At 43.3% G+C, this 20,341-nt stretch overlaps 1 long non-coding RNA gene across 1 annotated transcript in view; it reads right to left on the reverse strand.

Moving 5' to 3' along the window:
- LOC142071229 (uncharacterized) overlaps positions 1-6,353 on the reverse strand; it is an 81,711-nt gene extending 75,358 nt beyond the window's left edge. The window contains exon 1 of the long non-coding RNA XR_012667306.1: positions 6,128-6,353. This is a non-coding gene — a long non-coding RNA (uncharacterized LOC142071229). The remainder of the gene's footprint in view (positions 1-6,127) is intronic.
- Between the last annotated feature and the right edge of the window lie 13,988 nt (positions 6,354-20,341).

Here is a 20,341-nt window from a genome sequence, read left to right on the forward strand (position 1 = left end):
AGGAATTTACCATCCTGATTTTACAGAGTCGATTCATTTACTTTTTCTTCAATTAAAATTCTTCTTTTAAGAACCTGATTGCTTTTTCATTGTTCTTGAGATCCAAGGGTTTGGGTCTGTGTTCACCTATGCAAATTGGTGAGGATTTTTATCAAGCCTTCCCCAGGAAAGGGGGTATAGGGCTTGGGGGGCTTCTGGGGGAAAAGACGTTTCCAAGTCGGCTCTTTCCCCGTTATATTTGTTAGATGCTTGGTGGTGGCAGCAATAAAGTCCAGGGACAAAAGGTAAAATAGTTTGTACCCTGGGGAAGTTTTAACCTAAACTGGTAAAAATAAGCTTAGGGGGTTTTCATGCAGGTCCCCATATCTGTACCCTAGAGTTCAGAGTGGGGAAGGAACCTTGACAGATCCGAACTCCAATTTGATTTCCTAACACTGTGTAATCCATCAAACTACACTTTGCGCAAAGCTTAGATAGGAGTATGCTAATGTAATGTCAATGGTGATTAAACTTGTCAGCTTTCTTCAGTCTAAGTCAGCACTACAACACAGGCAGTTCAAAAGCTTTCTTTCAGAAATATCTGCCGATTACAATGACCTGTTGGTTCATGACATCTGCTCTCTGAGCAGAGGGGAAGTACTAAGAAGGCTGTGGGAAATTCAAATTCATGTGGAAGAAGATCTATGCAATATCCCAGAGAAAATGGCAGAAGAGCTACACTCATTTTTGAGGGATGCCGCAAGCATGATCATCCTGGCCTTCCTTGTTGATTTGACAAGGCCACTTAAATTGTTCCAACTTAAAGCTACAGGGGCAAAATCACAATGTAATGGATCTCCACAGCACTGTCGCTTCATTTCAAAACAAACTGTCTCTCTTCAAAAGAGATCTGAAAACTGGGGAGATGCTTCATTTCCCAATGCTGCTAAATTGCCAGGACATTGCAGATGTAAATCAGATGGCACCATCTCTGGACAGGCTTCTTCAAAGCTCCCAGCAGAGGTTCCAAGAATTTAAGTGTTAACATCTCCCTGTTTGTAAGGAACCCATTCATGGTACAAGCAAATGGCACTTGGTGTGATCAAGCAAAAGCATCCTTTGCAGATGTCGAAAAAGCAAAACTACAAATGAAGCTTACTGATTTACAAGCGGATGAAGTGCTTAAGGTGCGGCACACTGAAACTACATCTGAAATTTTCTGGACAACCCTTCTGCTGAACTCCAAGTATCCACATTTGACGAAGATGGCATTTAACATTTTGACTGTTTGTTTGGCTCAACATACCTGTGAGTCAGCATTCTCAACAACAAACAACATTAAATCATATAATCACTCTGTTCTGACTGATAATAATCTGTGCAATTGCCTCCATCTTGCCTTGTCAGAACTCACTACAACCTTAAAGGCCCTTGTCCAGAAGAGGACCTGTCACTTTTCCCACTGATGACAAGTATTATAATTGTACACTATTCATGCGTATTTTATTTTAAATTTGTATTGCCACATAAAATTACATTTTCAGTAGTGACACTGTAGTTTAACAGGTATCTCATAGTAATTATTCATGATTCTTTTACTTAATATGTGTGTGTTTGTCAAATTTATTGTAGGCATATGTATATGGATAAACATTCAAAACTTTCAAGCCTTTTGTGGCTTAATTAATATTAGTTTGAAAGAAAATAACACTTAATACACATGAACTCTCCATCTTAGGTTGAATCACATCTTTCTAATAACAATCTAAGTTAATACTCTTGTAAACTCATAACACTTTCAAAACTTAAAACAGTAGTCAGAAAGTGTTTTAATACTAATATTTGCATCTATTTGACATTTTATCTATGTACTTTTTTAAAGTCTCAGTCTCCTTTCTTGGAGGTTATTTCTGGGTTATACAGTGGTTTGATTTTATTTTTCATTTAATGTACTAAAACTGTAAGTAATAGGTATATTACTAATGCACAGCATCGTATGTGTTTGTTGAACAGGGGCACTCTCGATGTGAAAAATGTTTCTCTGGGGCCTGGACCTTGACTATACCTTGACCAAGAAATGTGGACCTTGACAAAAAATAATTGACTATCCCTGATTTATAGTCATGGACAATGCTTTGAACTACATCATAAGTACAGTACTATCTCAACATGCAGAGCCCCGCAACCAATTCCACCCCTGTGCCTTTTATTCTCAGAAGTGAAGCTTGGCAGAAACAAATTACAATATTTGGGACAAGGAGCTTTTGAGCTAAGGTGGCTTTTGCAGAGTAGCAGCACTTACTATAAGGAGCTTAGTTCCCTGTCTAAGGCTTGATGGACCACAAGAACCTGTAGTACTGGTGAACTTCTAGATATCTTAACCAACAACAGATCCACTCCTCTCTCTTCTTCATTCGCTTTTACTTTGTTGTAACCTATGATCCAGGGACAAGAAATGGAAAGATTGATATCCTATCCTGCAAAGATGAATATCTTAAAACTGGCAATTAGCACTCTGCCACTGAGCTCAAGGCATCCAACTTTGTCAATGGGACAATCAACAGCAGCCTGATATCCTCCATCTGCTCCCTGATGACCCATTTGCAACCCAAATCTGCAGATCCTAAAGGATACAGGTACCTGACCTCCAAGTTCTAACTACAGAATTGCCTCCTCTTCTGCAAGGTTTGAATTCTAAAGTATAGACAATATATTCATGTAATATTTAAGAAAAGTTTTGTAAATGAGTTCCAATACTTCATGGATTAGGGACCCAATCTTGTGGGGTTCCAGGGGCTTCTGTATAGATTCAGGTTAATCTTTCTAACTACCCAATGGGACTCAGTGCTCAGTCTAGAAGATGCCATCAGAGATGCTTAGGTTTGCAGTTCTCAAACTGCATTTGTCTCTCCAGAAAGAATATAACATGTTTGTTAACAGCAAAAATGTTTTTAAATCAATAATATATAGAGGTGAGAAATAACAGTCCTCAACCCTATTGTCCCTAGAGTAAATCCCTTATCTCTTTCTAGATGTGCGAAGTTTCAAAAAGCTCAATGAATAGAAGATTGTTGGGGGAAGAATACATTTGGACAAGGAGAAGAAGTCTGGAGATAAATGTGAGAAGGGAGGGACAGGCAGTAGAAACAAAAGTGAAACTGTTTGAGCAGCGTATTCCAGAAGTCTTGAGGTCTTTCTGAGTGATTTGAGATCTACCATACCAGTAGAAAATCTGTAGCTCACCAAAGCTCATGCTCAAATAAATTGGTTAGTCTCTAAGGTGCCCCAAGTACTCCTTTTCTAGTTGTGTTTTATTTTGCAGGTTACAGTGAACCACTTCAGGACTTGATTCTGCAAGCCCTGAAGTAAATAGGGTTTGACACATGGAATGCTTGTAGGATTACATCCCCAGGCTGCATGTTAACAGACTGTAAAAATGTTGATACACCGAAACACCAGGACTCAAAATATCAGACATTTAGCTGGATAACAAGAATATTCAGTTACAATAATAGAGAATTTTTTTTAAAAAAGTGTTTTGAAGGATTATAAACTTTTTCTTCAGGACATAAGATAAACCTCTAACGGGTTTGGAAAGAAACTTCCCCTGGGGGCAAGTTACGCCATAACTTCCTACTGCAGGTGGGAGGTGGGGGTGTTAAATCTTCCTCTGAAGCATCTGAAACTAGCAGGATGGGGAACTAAATGAACCCCTAAATGGGCGATCCAGTCTGCCACTTCCAATAATCTTCAGGAATACTCAGCTCTTCTGAACATTAGACACTGGGGTGTTTAAGATTAGCTACCTAAAGGTAGGTGCCTAATATTAAGTATGCGAGTTTGAATGTGTATAACTATTTTTAAAATGTACCATATTCACATGGAGTTAAATTACAAAGTTAAAGCACATGCTATAGATAATTTTCAAATTATAACCTGGATTTAGAGTATTTTTAGAACTATACGATTTTGACAATCTTTAGAAGACTTCTATATGTGATAGTAGCACAGTCTGGTATGGCTGTAGCATGTCAGCATTTACAATGAAAACTCCTTTTGGAAGTGTTTATTAGGGAACCAGAAAAATTCAATTTGAGCTACGAACTGATGTGTATATATTTCAGCAGAGAAACAATGTTTTGTTATTATATTTTTACAAATTATAATATTTTAAAGTCTGACGAGTTTTAGATTATGTATGGGAACAAAAGCAAATGAAGGGCAACTTAAGGGGGTAAATCTTACCAGACAATCTCTAAGTTTGTCAATTCAAACAAAAGTCTTGGTGCTATTTTATTATTTGCTGCATGGCATTTCAAATTTTACAAAGATTCTGCAGGATTAACTTAGTTTTTGTCAAACAGATTTGAGATAAAAAAGACTATTGCCTTTATTTTCCCATCACAATCAGGATAATATTCTTTCACCGTTAAAGTTTAGGGACCCTCTGATAACAATGAGATTTTTGCACATCAGAGTGGATAGAAGTCAACGATTTTTTAAAAAAAAAAAATTAAAAATCGGATTTTTTATTTAAATCGGATTTTTTTAATAAAATGCTTTTTGAGGGAAAAAAAACCTATCTAAAGATAGTTTTAATTAAGATACATTATAGCTCAAAGATATCTCATCATGGAATAGGGATTATAAATTCTAAAGTATGAGACAATATGTTCAAGTAATGTTTAAGAAAAGTTTTGCAAATGAGTTCCAATACTTCATGGATTAGGGACCCAATCTTATGGGATTCCAGGGGCTTCTGTATAGATTATTTAGGTTAATCTTTCTATCTACCTAATGGGACTCAGTGCTCAGTCTAGAAGATACCATCAGAGATGCTTAGGTTTGTATATGCTTAGGTTTTATATAAAAGGTATAGTATCTTCTAAAAATGAAACCTATATCTATCTCTGAGTTGTGAAGAATATGTATTAAGGTTATAACAACCAACAAGAATGCAATTTTATGTAGAAATCCATGATTAAATCAAGTCTTCCTGACTAACGATTTAAATCAAATCCACCTTGCTGCACATGGAAGATTTGCAAAATAACTACTTCTAAATATTGGCCCAAATTAAGGCCTTCCTAAGGTAGAGGTGTTAAGAAAGGAGGCAACACAACACAGATATTTACTCCTAATTAAAGAGCCACAATTTTAAAAAGGAAGTTTTCTGGCCAAAAAGCATAGCAGTAAGTGTGAAGCTATGCGAAGCACAGATCTCCAGCAAGATACTCAGTTTTCCCTTCTGTAAAATAGGGATGATAATACTTCCCTATTTTACAGGGTTGTTTTATGTGTTAAATCAGTGGGACTATTCATGGAGAAAAATACTTCGCATGAAAAAGGGAGGCAGAATCTGACCCCTATGTTTGCAAAGTGCTTCAAGATCTTCAGATTTCAGGTGCTACAGAAATGCAAAGTTTTATTATTGTTTGCCTAAAAGTAGATATCAAGAACCAGAATAAAACCACACACCACAGCCTGGATCCCCCAATGAGGTACGAGTTTGGTGTCATGTTTGTATATGACTATTGTTAGCATTAACTTTGATCGGTCATCTAGAAAATATTATGTAAACTCACTTCTTAAAGCTGAAACCTTTTGGCCACTAAATCTAAATATATCACAACGTGTATAACAGGCCAACATTAAAATTACTTCATGGTTGGGCTGCTTCCCAAAAGAAAACTGTTTCCCCCAAAACAGCCTGCATTTCTGAAGGTCTTTCTCCTACGCTTGCCATCTGTTAAGGCTTTGCAGATAGAGACCATTCACAATGAGACAGACAACTCCTCCATCTCATCCTGAATCAGGTCCTCCCAGCTTTCCTGGAGCCAGCATCTCTTGGCAGCAATGTGCCCCCAAAGCAGCAGCAGCACCAGCACCTTCAAACGCCTAACTCAACAGCCCCGCGCGAAGGCGGCCACGGGCAGCGGGCGCAGGGGGGAGAGGGGCGGGCAGCGGGGGGCTCTGGGGCGGTCCCGGTGTCGCCCAACTCTCCTGTCGGAACCATTCACCAGCAGTGGAAGCGGGGCCCCAGCGCGGGAAGGGTCGCCCCCCCAGTGACAGCTCTCTCCTTCTCGGCCCCATCCAGAACAGGGCTCATTCTCCCCTCACCACGAACAACCCAAGGAGAGACACTTACTGGCTTTATTCACTATTTCCTGCTAAACCCAGCGTCCCAGCATTGTATCCACAGAGTCTGACTCGGGAACTCCCCGGGGGCGGAAAGTCCAGCTCATTGCGGCGGCTCTGTCCCCCAGCAGCGCTTCCTCCCCATCCTGGACGGCGCCCGCGCCACAGGCGGCATGATTTGTTCGCGCCCCGCCTGCATGTGTGGGGACGCGCAGCTCCCGGCCCGTCCAGCCCAGGGGAGGCGTTAGCAGGCGCCGCCCCGCGCCCGCCCCAGCCCCAGCCCCAGCCCCGCGCTCTCTGCCCGCTACCTGCCAGCGCCGGACTCTCCGAGCGCGTCTCCCAGCGCGAGCGCTGCCGAGCAGCGCCCCCTGCTGGCAACTGGCCGCTTCTCAATGGGTAAAATAGGAGAGGCCTGGCGGTGAAGGTTTTGCACTTAAGCCTAGTGATGAGCAGCCAGAAGCTCAAGAACCGGTTCCTTCACTTGCTCCGGGACTTCGGTGGTACTTCGGTGGCATGTCCTTCAGTCCCTCCGGGTCTGTATGCCGCCAAAGGCTCGGAGTGCCACCCGGTCAGTAAAAAGTCACATGGGAGCCTCCCCAGCCGAGAGCTCAGGCGGGGCGGACAGGACGGTCCCACGGGCCACATCCTGTCCGTCCCGCCTGAGCTTCCCCACCCCTTTAACAACCGGTTCTAAACCGGCTTCAAAATTTAACAACCAGTTCGCGCGAACCAGCTCCAGCTCACCACTGCTTACACCCACCCCAGCTGTGGGCTAATCTTCCCTAGCTTTTCCTTGCAGTCTGCAATCAATCTGGTGCCCTGTATCAGAGCACTGAATTGCACTGCTGTAAATGTTAAATTCATCTACCTGTGAAAGCCAAGCGATGTGGTGGTACAATACCTGCAGGAGAATATGGGGAGCAAGAAGAGGAACAATCTTTAATTCATTTTTCATTAAAGTCTGGGGAATTCCTCCAATCCCCCCAATGCTATTTTTATTTATTTAGTGTAATGAAATTAATTCTTTTGTTCAGACTGACCAAAATAGGTAGGAAATACAAAAGTTCAAATATTTACTTACTTGTAAATAGACAAGACCAATAAAAGGTCACAGAGAATTGAAGTGATTTGCCCAAGGCTATAAAGCAGGGAATAGAACCCTAGTCTCCTGCCTCCCAAGCCAATGGCCCTATCCAATAAAACATCCTCCTTACGTGTTTCATACACTTTTTCTATAAAAATGTACATGCTACTTGAGTAGTTTTTAAAAATTTTCTTCCCTTTTGTACATCATGTCAGCACATGGAGAATGTTCCATCATGAAAGAGCACTGAAGGCAGTTACTGAGACTGTAAACCTTACTTAGATTGTCAGTTCTCTAGGGCAGCAGTGTTTGTACAGTGCCTAGCATCAGGGGGTCCTGGTCCATAACTACAGCTCATATGTGCTACTGTAATACCAATAATACATAATAAAAGATGACACATTAACTGAAAAAAACGGACAGATCAGATAGATAAAACACAACAGACAAAGGAGATATTTTCTGCCACTCCAAAAACTTTCTGTTTAAGAGACACATTCTGTGGCAAGTTTTGAACACATGTTAAAAAGGCTCAAAACAATCAGCTGAAACAAGCAAAATGTGTGTGTTGGGGTGGGTGGGAGTGCGGTGAGTACCAACCAACTATTGGATCAATTGCTACCTCCCCTTTGCCTCACATCCTCTTCTCCAGAAATGGGCCTCTGTTTTTGTCCTAAGCAATCATAGCTATTCTAGAAGGATTAGTGGAAAGCAGTGCAGGTCCAAACATTCCAATTATTTATGTAGAAAAAATAGTTGTGTGTAAATTTTCCGTTATTTTTGTTGTTTTTCCCCCCCAAGGAAAAACTGAATCCACAAGTGAAAAATGTTCACTTTTTGAAAAATATTCTTGGTTAAAAAAAAAAAATCCAGGGGAGATTGAGAATGGTTTCGGTAAAAATGGGCTTTGGTTTCTAGCTTTTTAATGGAAAACTGGAAAATGTCTTCAAAAATGAAATTATCCTGAAATTATTCAAACATTTTCTTAAAAATTAATTTAATAAAAAACGTCAGAGCTTTCTCTTTCTCTCTCTATCTCTCTCTCACACACACAGACAAATTCATGTTGAAAATGAATCATCAGCTATTCAGTGAAGCACAATATAGATCTTATTTTTTATTGTGTAGGCCTAACACAAAGGTTTTACATGAAGTTTGTTATCACCTTGAAATATAAACTATTTAAGAACCTTCTTAATATTAAGTCTGATGCAATATTTATTTCTTTATAATTCTGAGTTTAGCCAATATCCCCCTCCCTCTAGTGGCTAAAGAGAATAATGCTACTTCTGACCACAATTACCTTTAAAATAATTTCCACTTCCACCTTAACTGAATTGGCTCATTAGCACGGACACCACCGCCCCCCCCCCCCCTTTGGTAAGGCTTTTCATGTGCTAGAATATATATTCTGCTTACTGTATTTTTCACTCCATGCATCTGATGAAGTGGGTTTTAGCCTACGAAAGCTTATGACCACATAAATGTGTTAGTCTAAAGTGCCACGAGAACTCCTTGTTTTTCTTTAAAATAAAGGTGAACTGCAAGGAGTGGTCATGTTTCTTTGAGCCAGAGAAGATCCTGGAGGCAAAAAATAATAGCCAGGAGGGGGGAAATTATGAAAAACTTTAAATTGAGCTTCTTTCTTCTTCTTTCTTTGAGTTGGAAGTAAAACCCAACCTCAGGAAGGGTCAATTTAGACACAAATGCAATCCTGCAAAGATTTATGCATATGTTTAACTTAAATTTCAGTATGTTAGTAAGTCTTTGCAGGATCAGGGCATAACTCTGGATCTGTGCACAGTATTGTAGCTGGCAGAAGGACTTAATCTTTTCACATGGTTTAGAAGCAAAAGCAGAAGATTCAAAGCTTGCTATCCCTAATATTTCTACAGAAAACTACTAAGCCAAAAATAAATATTTTTAAGATCAAACATAATACAGGCGCAGTACTGGGCACAAGCAAAAATACTTTTCATTGTGTGTTCAGTTCACCTTTAAACGGGACATTACATTAAAAAGTATAAGTTTTTTTTAAAGTTTCCTTTCATCATGAGCAATACTTTATATTTTAAAATTGTTCCAGTGGTTTATTACTTCATGTTACAAATTTACATCTTATTTCCAGACTTAATTTGTCTAGTTTAAACTTCCAGCCATTGGATCATGTTATAACAATTCCTAGCTTTGTCAAAGACTATGTGTGATTTTGAGCAAGTCACTTAATATCTCAGTTCCTCATCTGTAGTATGGGTGTGTCATGACCCCAGGTTTTCTACGCTCTGGACTCCGTTAACTTTTGCCACCACCAAGCTTCGCACTTGCAAATATTATATTGTGTCACCTCTCACTCTGCTCCCTCATTCCAAGGACTCGGTCTCCAGGAGCGAGGTGCTCATGGATAAGTATGGTAGGTGGTCTTCAATGGCCACTGGAGGAAAACCCAGTCACCACAGATCCATTCCAGAGTCGTTTAATGAACTCTTACTTTATCAGTTACAAGTAAACCCATGAACAAACTCAGTTACCCTTCAACAGCTACATTCTCAAGCACAGGCAAGTCTTATTACCAGAACCCAGTTCAGACTTCCATCTCAGAAGCTGCTGGATCTGACATCCTCTGAACTTGGGCTCAGTACCACTTTCCCAGTAGCCTGAGCCCATACAATCCCCAATGGACTAGTCTCTGATGTCTAGTGAATCCATTCTTGGCAACCTTCATTGAGATCCTGGATAGACTCACCTCCAGCTGGCAAGCCTCAGCTCTTCCTTCCCAAGAGTCCTCACCCAACTGCTGGAATTTGAACACACATTCCATGATGTCTCCTAGAAACCAAATGGGCCATTACAGAGTTCTCAGATGATAAATCTCTGTCACATGTTCAACCACAAGTTTAATTTCCCAAATCCCCCTACATAAAATAACATTAACTTAACATATTACCTAACACTTGCCACAAAGGACAATAGGATTTCCCTACTTCACAAGGGTTTGGAGGGGATAAATTCATTGTCTGGGCAGTATGCAGATATGAAAGGACCCTAGAAAACTCCATAAATTGTACAGTCATGTCTGGTTGTCCTACATCCTGACATACTCAAATATCTCCACCTTAGATTCCTTCATAATTTGCTGTTTTGTCATTCAAATATGGTTTCAGCCCCTGACCCAAGGTTTGAAAATGGCTAGTGATGCTTCTTTACATTTCAAGGACCTAATACAAAGTCAGTATAAAGGCAACACTGAAATAAATGTCCCCATCTTGCTTGATTCTTCATTGTTAGATCACTCTTCCCAACAGCACCAGAACAAGAACAGAGGGAGATAGAAAGTTGGACTGGCCTGTGAAAGAGCAACAAAACAAAATATAGTGTTGATTTCTATCAGAAAGTGACAGAGTTTGTTTTGATAATGTTTAACAGCTTAATTGTGAGCAGAACTGTGCTGGTGTAAAAAGTACAGAGTAATTTTTAGTGTTGAGCATATGTTTTTTAGAAAAGGAAAGTAATTATGTTTGTGGAAACAAAAAATACAGCAATCAAAGCTGAAAATAACTGGTTTGAGTTAGCACAAAAAAAACCTTACACAGGGGTAAAAATATTAAAAATAAAAAAACTAATACATACATAAAAAACCCCAAAGTTTTAAATGTCATCCTAGACAAAGAGAAAAGGAGTACTTGTGGCACTTTAGAGACTAACAAATTTATTTGAGCATAAGCTACAGTTCACTTCATCGAAAGCTTATGCTCAAATAAATTTGTTAGTCTCTAAGGTGTCACAAGTACTTTTCTTTTTGCGAATACAGACAAACATGGCTGCTACTCTGAAGCCTGTCATTCTAGATAAAGGGAAGCTGAATCTGTGAATTGTCTGGTGCTGGAGGTGACCGTGTGGTGTTGTCCGGGTAAGCTTCTCACTTATGAGTAACTAATCATTATTTACTAGTGTTTTGCCTTTATTAAGATTTGTGAGACCCATCTGCTGAGTGTTGAATCTGAATCCAACAGTGCCCAGGTCTCCTGATTCCCTGTCCTGTTCCTGATAACAGGGTTTTAAAAGTAGTCAGAATTTTCTAGTGAGTCAATGACTCAGTTACATAAAACCTGGCAGGAGACAGTAATTGGATAGACCTCAGATACTCAGTAACTTTGATTGTGGACTTGGGCCACATTAAAAACAATCCTTTTCTACCCTGCGGCCTTTAAAATCTTGGATAAAATACTGAAAAGCACCTAAGTGACTGAGGAGCTTAAGTCCCATTTTCAAGGTGATTTAGGAGTTTAAATCCCATTGACTTGTCTATCTCCCCAGTAAGCCCTGAACCAAATCAATAAAAAGTACATTATATAATCACATATCATTTGGCTGTACTGTTTAATACCTACTTCACATTGTTATTTAATTAACCAAAAACATTAAACATATACTATAAATCCTTAGATTCTATGTTATTGAGCTGAAAGTGTTTGTTTCACTTCGTTATATTAATCCCAAACCACTATTGTTTGGCTGCCATACAGTTCTACTTTCATGCCACGAGTTGTCAATGGTCTCAGGTTATAAATTATGTCGTATCTCCTATTTGCCTTGTAATCATAGTCAAATGTATTAGTCAAATTTGTAGTCAAAAATGTAGTCAAATTTAAAGCAAGGTTGAATGTATTTCTAAAAGACATGCTCTGTCTGGTTCAACTACAAGTAAAAGGGTACTTAAGGATCTATCTGTAGCAATCTCAGAACCCTAAGCAATTATCTTCAGGAACTTCTGGTGTACAGGTGAGGTCCCAGAGGACTGGAGAAGAGCAAACATAGTACGTGTCTTAAACAAGGGGGACAAAAAGGACCCAGAGAACTCTAGGCCAATCAGCCTAACTGCAGGGAAAGTATGGTCAAGGAGTCTGATGTGCTGCAGAGGGAAGGTGTAGAACTCCTGGGACTGGGAAAATATAAAACTCCTCTGCATTTAGCTAATGTTCATTGGGAGTAGGAAGATTTTGAGGGCCCCTTAAAAGTAGGGGAGTTGGACTGTATTGCAGTGGAAATGGTGGTGGGAAATGATATTTTGAACATGTCCAAAGTAGTAAATATTGTAACCAATAGAAAAAGGAATATTGTTCTGTAATCCGAGAAGGAAATGGTAAAGCAAAAGAAACTGCTGTGGGGGGATGGGAGTGTTACCATAAAAACAGAATTAGGGTATCCACAGATTATCTCACCTATTGCCCCCTCCCAGGTTTACCAAGTGTTTCCTCAAAAGAGCCCATTATTTAACCAATCTGTTCTCCTAAGGTATGGGTCTCCTGGATGGCTACGGAAATACCTGGAAAACACAGATAGAGCCTTCCGAAAAATGATTGACACAAAACAATAGTCTTTCCAAAACAAGGCACCTTTTTATTGGTTCAAATAACAATCCCTAATACAACAATAACCTAAAACACAAATCCCTTGCAAGTTAAAGAGCACTCTAAACCGCAATAACATACTTCTATGCTTCTAAGGGGCTGCACCCTGCTTCAGATGGCCAATCTTCCACAGGACACTGACAGCAGCTTTTAAATGTTTCTTAACTTTTACATATATACATTCCTTTTACAGTTAACAGACATTCACACATCTTCATTAACACAAACACACACACATGCACACTAACACTGCACTATACCATGCTATGATTATGACTGACAGGCTTACTCTGTCTACTGGCCTCACTGCCTTCTGCTCAGGTCTCTGCCTTTTCTCCCTCTGTGTCCCAGTCTGTGTGTCTGCATTCCAGTGGCAGGGCAGGACTCCCTCTGCTGCTGTCCTTCTGCTGCTTTTTTATTGTCAGCTCCTAACCCAGGGCGGGCAAACTTTTTGGCCTGAGGGCTGCATCGGGTTTCGGAAATTATACAGAGGGCCGGTTAGGGGAGGGGGATGTAGCCCGGCCTCCACCCCCTATCCACTCCCCCCCACCTCCTGCTTCTTGCCCCCTGACGGCCCCCCCCAGGACCCCTGCCTCATCGAACCACCCGTTCTCTTTGTCCCCTGACCACCCCCAGAACCCCTGTCCCGACTGCCCCCCCGCCGTCCCATCCAACCCTCCCACTCCTTCCTGTCTGCCCCCCCCGGACCCGTGCTCCATCCAACAACCCCTTCTCCCTGTCCCCTGACTGCCCCCGGAACCCCTGCCCCTCACCGCCCCGTCCAATCCCCCCCTCCTTCCTGACTGCCCCCCCAGGACCCCTGCCCCTGTTCAACCCCCCTGTTCCCCACCCTCTGACCGCCCGGACCCCTACCCACCCCGCCACCCCTGACCATCCCCCCCGAACTCCCCTGTCCTCTATCCAACCCACCCTGCTCCCTGCCCCCTTACCGCCCAGCACAGAGCACCGGGTCAGGCCAGGCTCTGCAGCTGCGCTGCCCCAGGAGCTCACAGCCCCGCCGCGCCACCTGGAGCATTGCGTCGCCGGCGCAGTTAGCTGAGGCTGCAGGCGAGGGGGAACAGCGGGGGAGGGGCCAGGGGCTGGCCTCCCGGGCCAGGGGCTCAGGAGCCAGGCAGGAGTGTCCCGCGGGCCGTAGTTTGCCCACCTCTGTCCTAACCCCTTGGCTGCCCCCTGACACACAAACTTACACTGTCCTGTCAGAACTTTCTAGACCCTTCTGCTAATATCTTCCTGTCAGATCTTTCTTGGAAGCATGCCAACTGCCCACATGCCAAACATTCCAATCATTCCAAACTGTCAGTTCTATTTTTAGCCTGCAACCCTTTTTACCTCAGAGTTATGATTTGTTGACCTTTCCCTTACTTTGGTTTTCCTGCCAATTTTATTTTTAGTGCTATGTGACCTGCAGCTTCTAATGGTGGAGTGACTCTTGCCTATTTAAAATGGAAGCCAGGGATACAAAATAGTCCATCAATGGCTATTAGCCAGGATGGGCAGGGATGGTGTCCCTAGCCTCTGTTTGCCAGAAGCTGGGAATGAGCGACAGGGGATGGATCACTTGATGATTATCTGTTCTGTTCATTCCCTCAGGGGCACCTGGCACTGGCCACTGCCGGAAGACAGGATACTGGGCTAGATGGACCCTTGGTCTGACCCAGTAGGGCCATTCTTATATAAAATTTGGGGAATTTCTCTGGTATCAGGAAGACTCTTCCAGCTCCAGCTCAGCAGAAGGAAGCAGTGTGCTTTCAGGTGTGGGAGGAGTTGATACCAACTCTTATGTAGCAGAGAAAATTAGCGTGCCTTTGGGTCTTCGGAGGAATTAACTCCTGTAGCTGAAGCAACTGTCAGCTACTAGCATTTTGCAGATGAGCATAGGGAAGACCCTATGCTAGAAAGCATAAGGGGACACATCCTAGACTGGAGGGAACCTCAGTGAGGGGGAATAGGGGAAGATTTTTTTGAAGAGGGAGGAATGTTGTACAGGAAAGCGCCAGTGGATAAAGATAAAAATGTTGGGAAACCTTCCAAGCAACTAGTTGTGCCTGCCCAGCATTAAGGGGACTCAATGTTGCTAGCCCATGACTACCTTTTTGCTGGTCAGTCAGAGGCACAGAGCACCTACGCTAGGTTAAAAGGGAATTTTTACTGGCCAGGGATACAGAATAATGTAAAAGACTATTGCAGATCTTGTGACTTATGCCAGAAGAGAAAGAGAACTGCAGGACCCCCAAAAGTTCCTCTATACCACTTGCCTGTGATAAAAGAGGCATTTTTAAGGTCACATTAGACATTGTGGGCCCTAAGCCACATCCTACCCAAAGAAGGAAGCCATATCTTGGTCATAGTGGATTTTGCCACTAGCTATCCAGAGGCAATGGCTCTGTCAAACATAGAAGCCAGTGTGCTTTAGCGTTCACCCAGGCTAGTAAGGGATTCAGTCAATACCTGCTTTACAACTCTGGGTGCCTTAAATGCTATCCTGTTGCAGCTCTCAGCCTTGACACCAACAGCTAGCACACAAACAAGAAGGTCTCACTGGCTTCCACTGCCCAATTACGCTTTGCAGTGGGACCTCAACAACACTTCCAGCCCCCAATCTCCTCAAAACCATCTTCTCTGCAGTGCTCAGCCCCTCTCACTGTAGCAGTCACAACGCTTATCAAGTTCACTTCTCCTTTAAAGAGGCAGTACACAGCACCAGCCTGTTAGTTTGGCTGAGGATTTTACTCTTCAGTTTGAAATGCTGCACCAAGATGGCAGTGTAATAAAACAAAATTAAGGTTATTAACAAAGAACAGATATTTAAGTGATGCCAAGTAGAAGGTCTTAAGATAGAAATGGTTACAAACAAAAGTAAAAATACTCTCCTAAGATTAAAACCTAATTTAAGAAACTAGAGCCTTATGTTCAAAGTAGATTTCTCACCACAGTTGTTTTTCTGGTGTGGCTGGCCAGTTCTTAGCCAGAATCCAACAAAGAGCTCAAAACACTTGGTTTCTTTGTCTTTTCACATGAAGGATTCCAGAATGTCTTTTTCTCTTTGAGCATTTTATTTTTCTTTTCAAAGTCAGAATTACTCTCCAGGTCCCCCAGGGAGCTGACACCTTGTTAATTTTTGTAATCTCCTCCCCTGTCATGATAATTAAGTAGTTATCTTCCCACGTGGTAGGATGGTTTTGTTTACCTTTTATGTAAATGTACTTTCATTGTCTCTCTGTTCGATTTACACTGGAGACACATTCAAGGAGGCTTGACTACATTCCTTTGTCTAGGGCGGGGTGACTTAAGCCATACCTGCCAAACACATTTTAACATCATATTTCCAGCACATTTATAATTTTTCATATGTCACCCATATGTATACCATACAATAATATTAATGACCAGCATGTTACCAGATCACATATGATAGCTTACATGACACCTTTTAGGTACAGATTATGACAACAGTGAGTTGGCGTACACGGAACTGGTCAGGCCATCTGAGACTTACTGCTACATACCAGGGAGCCCCTTGCCTGTTGGCATTGGGATCCTCAAGAGTCACAGCAACATTCTCAGATGATATAAATCAACATAGCATCACTGAAGTCAATGCATATTTACTCTACCAGCTGATGAGCTGGCTGCATATGTACAATCAGGATATAACTCAATACCATAGATTGGTTAATATACATACAGATCCTAGTTTGAAAAGTTTTAAGTAAAATTCACTGATAAAAATATAATTTCCAATCTGAGGAATATGCCTGAGGTAGTGTCCTTTAGCTGGAACCAAATGCCCTATTAGGGTATATCTACACTACGAAATTAGGTCAAATTTATAGAAGTCATTTTTTTAGAAATCGGATTTATATATTCGAGTGTGTGTGTCCCCACAGAAAATGCTCTAAGTGCATTAAGTGCATTAACTTGGCGGAGTGCTTCCACAGTACCGATGCAATCGTCGACTTCCGGAGTGTTGCACTGTGGGTAGCTATCCCACAGTTCCCGCAGTCTCCGCTGCCCATTGGAATTCTGGGTTGAGTTCCCAATGCCTGATGGGGCTAAAACATTGTCACGGGTGGTTCTGGGTACATATCGTCAGGCCCCCCATTCCCTCCCTCCCTCCGTGAAAGCAGCAGCAGACAATCGTTTCGCGCCTTTTTTCCTGAGTTACCTGTGCAGATGCCATACCATGGCAAGCATGGAGCCCACTCAGCTCACTGTCACCGTATGTCTCCCGGGTGCTGGCAGACATGGTACTGCATTGCTACACAGCAGCAGCAACCCATTACCTTGTGGCAGCAGATGGTACAATAGGACTGGTAGCCATCATCATCATGTCCGAGGTGCTCCTGGCCACATCGGCCAGGAGTGCCTGGGGAGACATGGGTGCAGGGACTACATTAGAAGTGACTTGACCAGGTCATTCTCTTTAGTCCTGCAGTCAGTCCTATTGAACCATCTTATGGTGAGCAGGCAGGCGATACGGATTGCTAGCAGTCGTACTGTACCATCTTCTGCCAGGCAGGCAAGAGATGAGGATGGCTAGCAGTCCTATTGTACCATCTTCAGCTGAGCAGCCATTAGATGTGGATGGCTTGAAGTCCTTCTGCACCGTCTGCTACCAGCCAAAGATGTAAAAGATAGATGGAGTGTATCAAAACAAGAAATAGACCAGATTTGTTTTGTACTCATTTGCTTCCCCCTCTCCCCCGTCTAGGGGACTCATTCCTCTAGGTCAGACTGCAGTCACTCACAGAGAAGGTGCAGCGAGGTAAATCTAGCCATGTATCAATCAGATGCCAGACCAACCTGCTTGTTCCAATAAGAACAATTACTTAGGTGCAACATTTCTTAGCCCTGGTCTACACTAGGACTTTAGGTTGAATTTAGCAGCGTTAAATTGATGTAAACCTGCACCCGTCCACACAATGAAGCCCTTTATTTCGACTTAAAGGGCTCTTAAAATCGATTTCCTTACTCCAACCCTGACAAGTGGATTAACGCTTAAATCGATGTTGCCGGCTCGAATTTGGGGTACTGTGGACACAATTCGATGGTATTGGCCTCCGGGAGCTATCCCAGAGTGCTCCATTATGACCGCTCTGGACAGCACTCTCAACTCAGATGCACTGGCCAGGTAGACAGGAAAAGAACCGCGAACTTTTGAATCTCATTTCCTGTTTGGCCAGCGTGGCAAGCTGCAGGTGACCATGCAGAGCTCATCAGCACAGGTGACCATGATTGAGTCCCAGAATCGCAAAAGAGCTCCAGCATGGACCAAACGGGAGGTACGGGATCTGATCGCTGTTTGGGGAGAGGAATCCATGCTATCAGAACTCCGTTCCAGTTTTTGAAATGCCAAAACCTTTGTGAAAATCTCCCAGGGCATGAAGGACAGAGGCCATAACAGGGACCCGAAGCAGTGCCGCGTGAAACTGAAGGAGATGAGGCAAGCCTACCAGAAAACCAGAGAGGCGAACAGCCGCTCTGGGTCAGAGCCCCAAACATGCCGCTTCTATGATGAGCTGCATGCCATTTTAGGGGGTTCAGCCACCACTACCCCAGCCGTGTTGTTTGACTCCTTCAATGGAGATGGAGGCAATATGGAAGCAGGTTTTGGGGATGAAGAAGATGATGATGAGGAGGAGGTTGTAGATAGCTCACAGCAAGCAAGCGGAGAAACCGGTTTTCCCGACAGCCAGGAACTGTTTCTCACCCTAGACCTGGAGCCAGTACCCCCCGAACCCACCCAAGGCTGCCTCCTGGACCCAGCAGGCGGAGAAGGGACCTCTGGTGAGTGTACCTTTTAAAATATTATACATGGTTTAAAAGCAAGCATGTGAAAGGATTACTTTGCCCTGGCATTTGCGGTTCTCCTAGATGTAGTCCTAAAGCCTTTGCAAAAGGTTTCTGGGGAGGGCAGCCTTATTGCGTCCTTCATGGTAGGACACTTTACCACTCCAGGCCAGTAACACGTACTCGGGAATCATTGTACAACAAAGCATTGCAGTGTATGTTTGCTGGCATTCAAACAACATCCGTTCTTTATCTCTCTGTGTTATCCTCAGGAGAGTGAGATATCATTCATGGTCACCTGGTTGAAATAGAGTGCTTTTCTTCAGGGGACACTCAGAGGTGCCCATTCCTGCTGGGCTGTTTGCCTGTGGCTAAACAGAAATGTTCCCCGCTGTTAGCCACAGGGAGGGGGGAAGGTTGAGGGGGTAGTCACGCGGTGGGAGGAGGCAAAATGCGACCTTGTAATGAAAGCACATGTGCTATGTATGTAATGTTAACAGCAAGGTTTACCCTGAAAGAGTGTAGCCACTGTTTTATAAAATGTGTCTTTTTAAATACCACTGTCCCTTTTTTTTTCTCCACCAGCTGCATGTGTTTCAATGATCACAGGATCTTCTCCTTCCCAGAGGCTAGTGAAGATTAGAAAGAAAAAAAAACACACTCGCGATGAAATGTTCTCCGAGCTCATGCTGTCCTCCCACACTGACAGAGCACAGACGAATGCATGGAGGCAAATAATGTCAAAGTGCCGGAAAGCACAAAATGACCGGGAGGAGAGGTGGTGGGCTGAAGAGAGTAAGTGGCGGGCTGAAGACAGGGCTGAAGCTCAAATGTGGCGGCAGCGTGATGAGAGGAGGCAGGATTCAATGCTGAGGCTGCTGCAGGACCAAACCAGTATGCTCCAGTGTATGGTTGAGCTGCAGCAAAGGCAGCTGGAGCACAGACTGCCACTGCAGCCCCTCTGTAACCAACCGCCCTCCTCCCCAAGTTCCATAGCCTCCACACCCAGACGCCCAAGAACGCGGTGGGGGGGCCTCCGGCCAACCAGCCACTCCACCACAGAGGATTGCCCCAAAAAAAGAAGGCTGTCATTCAATAAATTTTAAAGTTGTAAACTTTTAAAGTGCTGTGCTTAAAGTGCTGTGTGGCATTTTCCTTCCCTCCTCCACCACCCCTCCTGGGCTACCTTGGTAGTCATCCCCCTATTTGTGTAATGAATGAATAAAGAATGCATGAATGTGAAGCAACAATGACTTTATTGCCTCTGCAAGCGGTGATTGAAGGGAGGAGGGGCGGGTGGTTAGCTTACAGGCAAGTAGAGTGAACCAAGGGGCGGGGGGTTTCATCAAGGAGAAACAAACAGAACTTTCACACCGTAGCCTGGCCAGTCATGAAACTGGTTTTCAAAGCTTCTCTGATGCGTACCGGGCCCTCCTGTGCTCTTCTAACCGCCCTGGTGTCTGGCTGCGCGTAACCAGCAGCCAGGCGATTTGCCTCAACCTCCCACCCCGCCATAAACGTCTCCCGCTTACTCTCACAGATATTGTGGAGCACACAGCAAGCAGTAATAACAGTGGGAATATTGGTTTCGCTGAGGTCTAAGCGAGTCAGTAAACTGCGCCAGCGTGCCTTTAAACGTCCAAATGCACATTCTACCACCATTCTGCACTTGCTCAGCCTGTAGTTGAACAGCTCCTGACTACTGTCCAGGCTGCCTGTGTACGGCTTCATGAGCCATGGCATTAAGGGGTAGGCTGGGTCCCCAAGGATACATATAGTCATTTCAACATCCCCAACAGTTATTTTCTGGTCTGGGAATAAAGTCCCTTCCTGCAGCTTTTGAAACAGACCAGAGTTCCTGAAGATGCGAGCATCATGCACCTTTCCCGGCCATCCCACGTTGATGTTGGTGAAATGTCCC

This window comes from Caretta caretta, chromosome 2 (genome assembly GCF_965140235.1).
Source record: "Caretta caretta isolate rCarCar2 chromosome 2, rCarCar1.hap1, whole genome shotgun sequence".
Classification (NCBI taxonomy): domain Eukaryota; kingdom Metazoa; phylum Chordata; order Testudines; family Cheloniidae; genus Caretta; species Caretta caretta.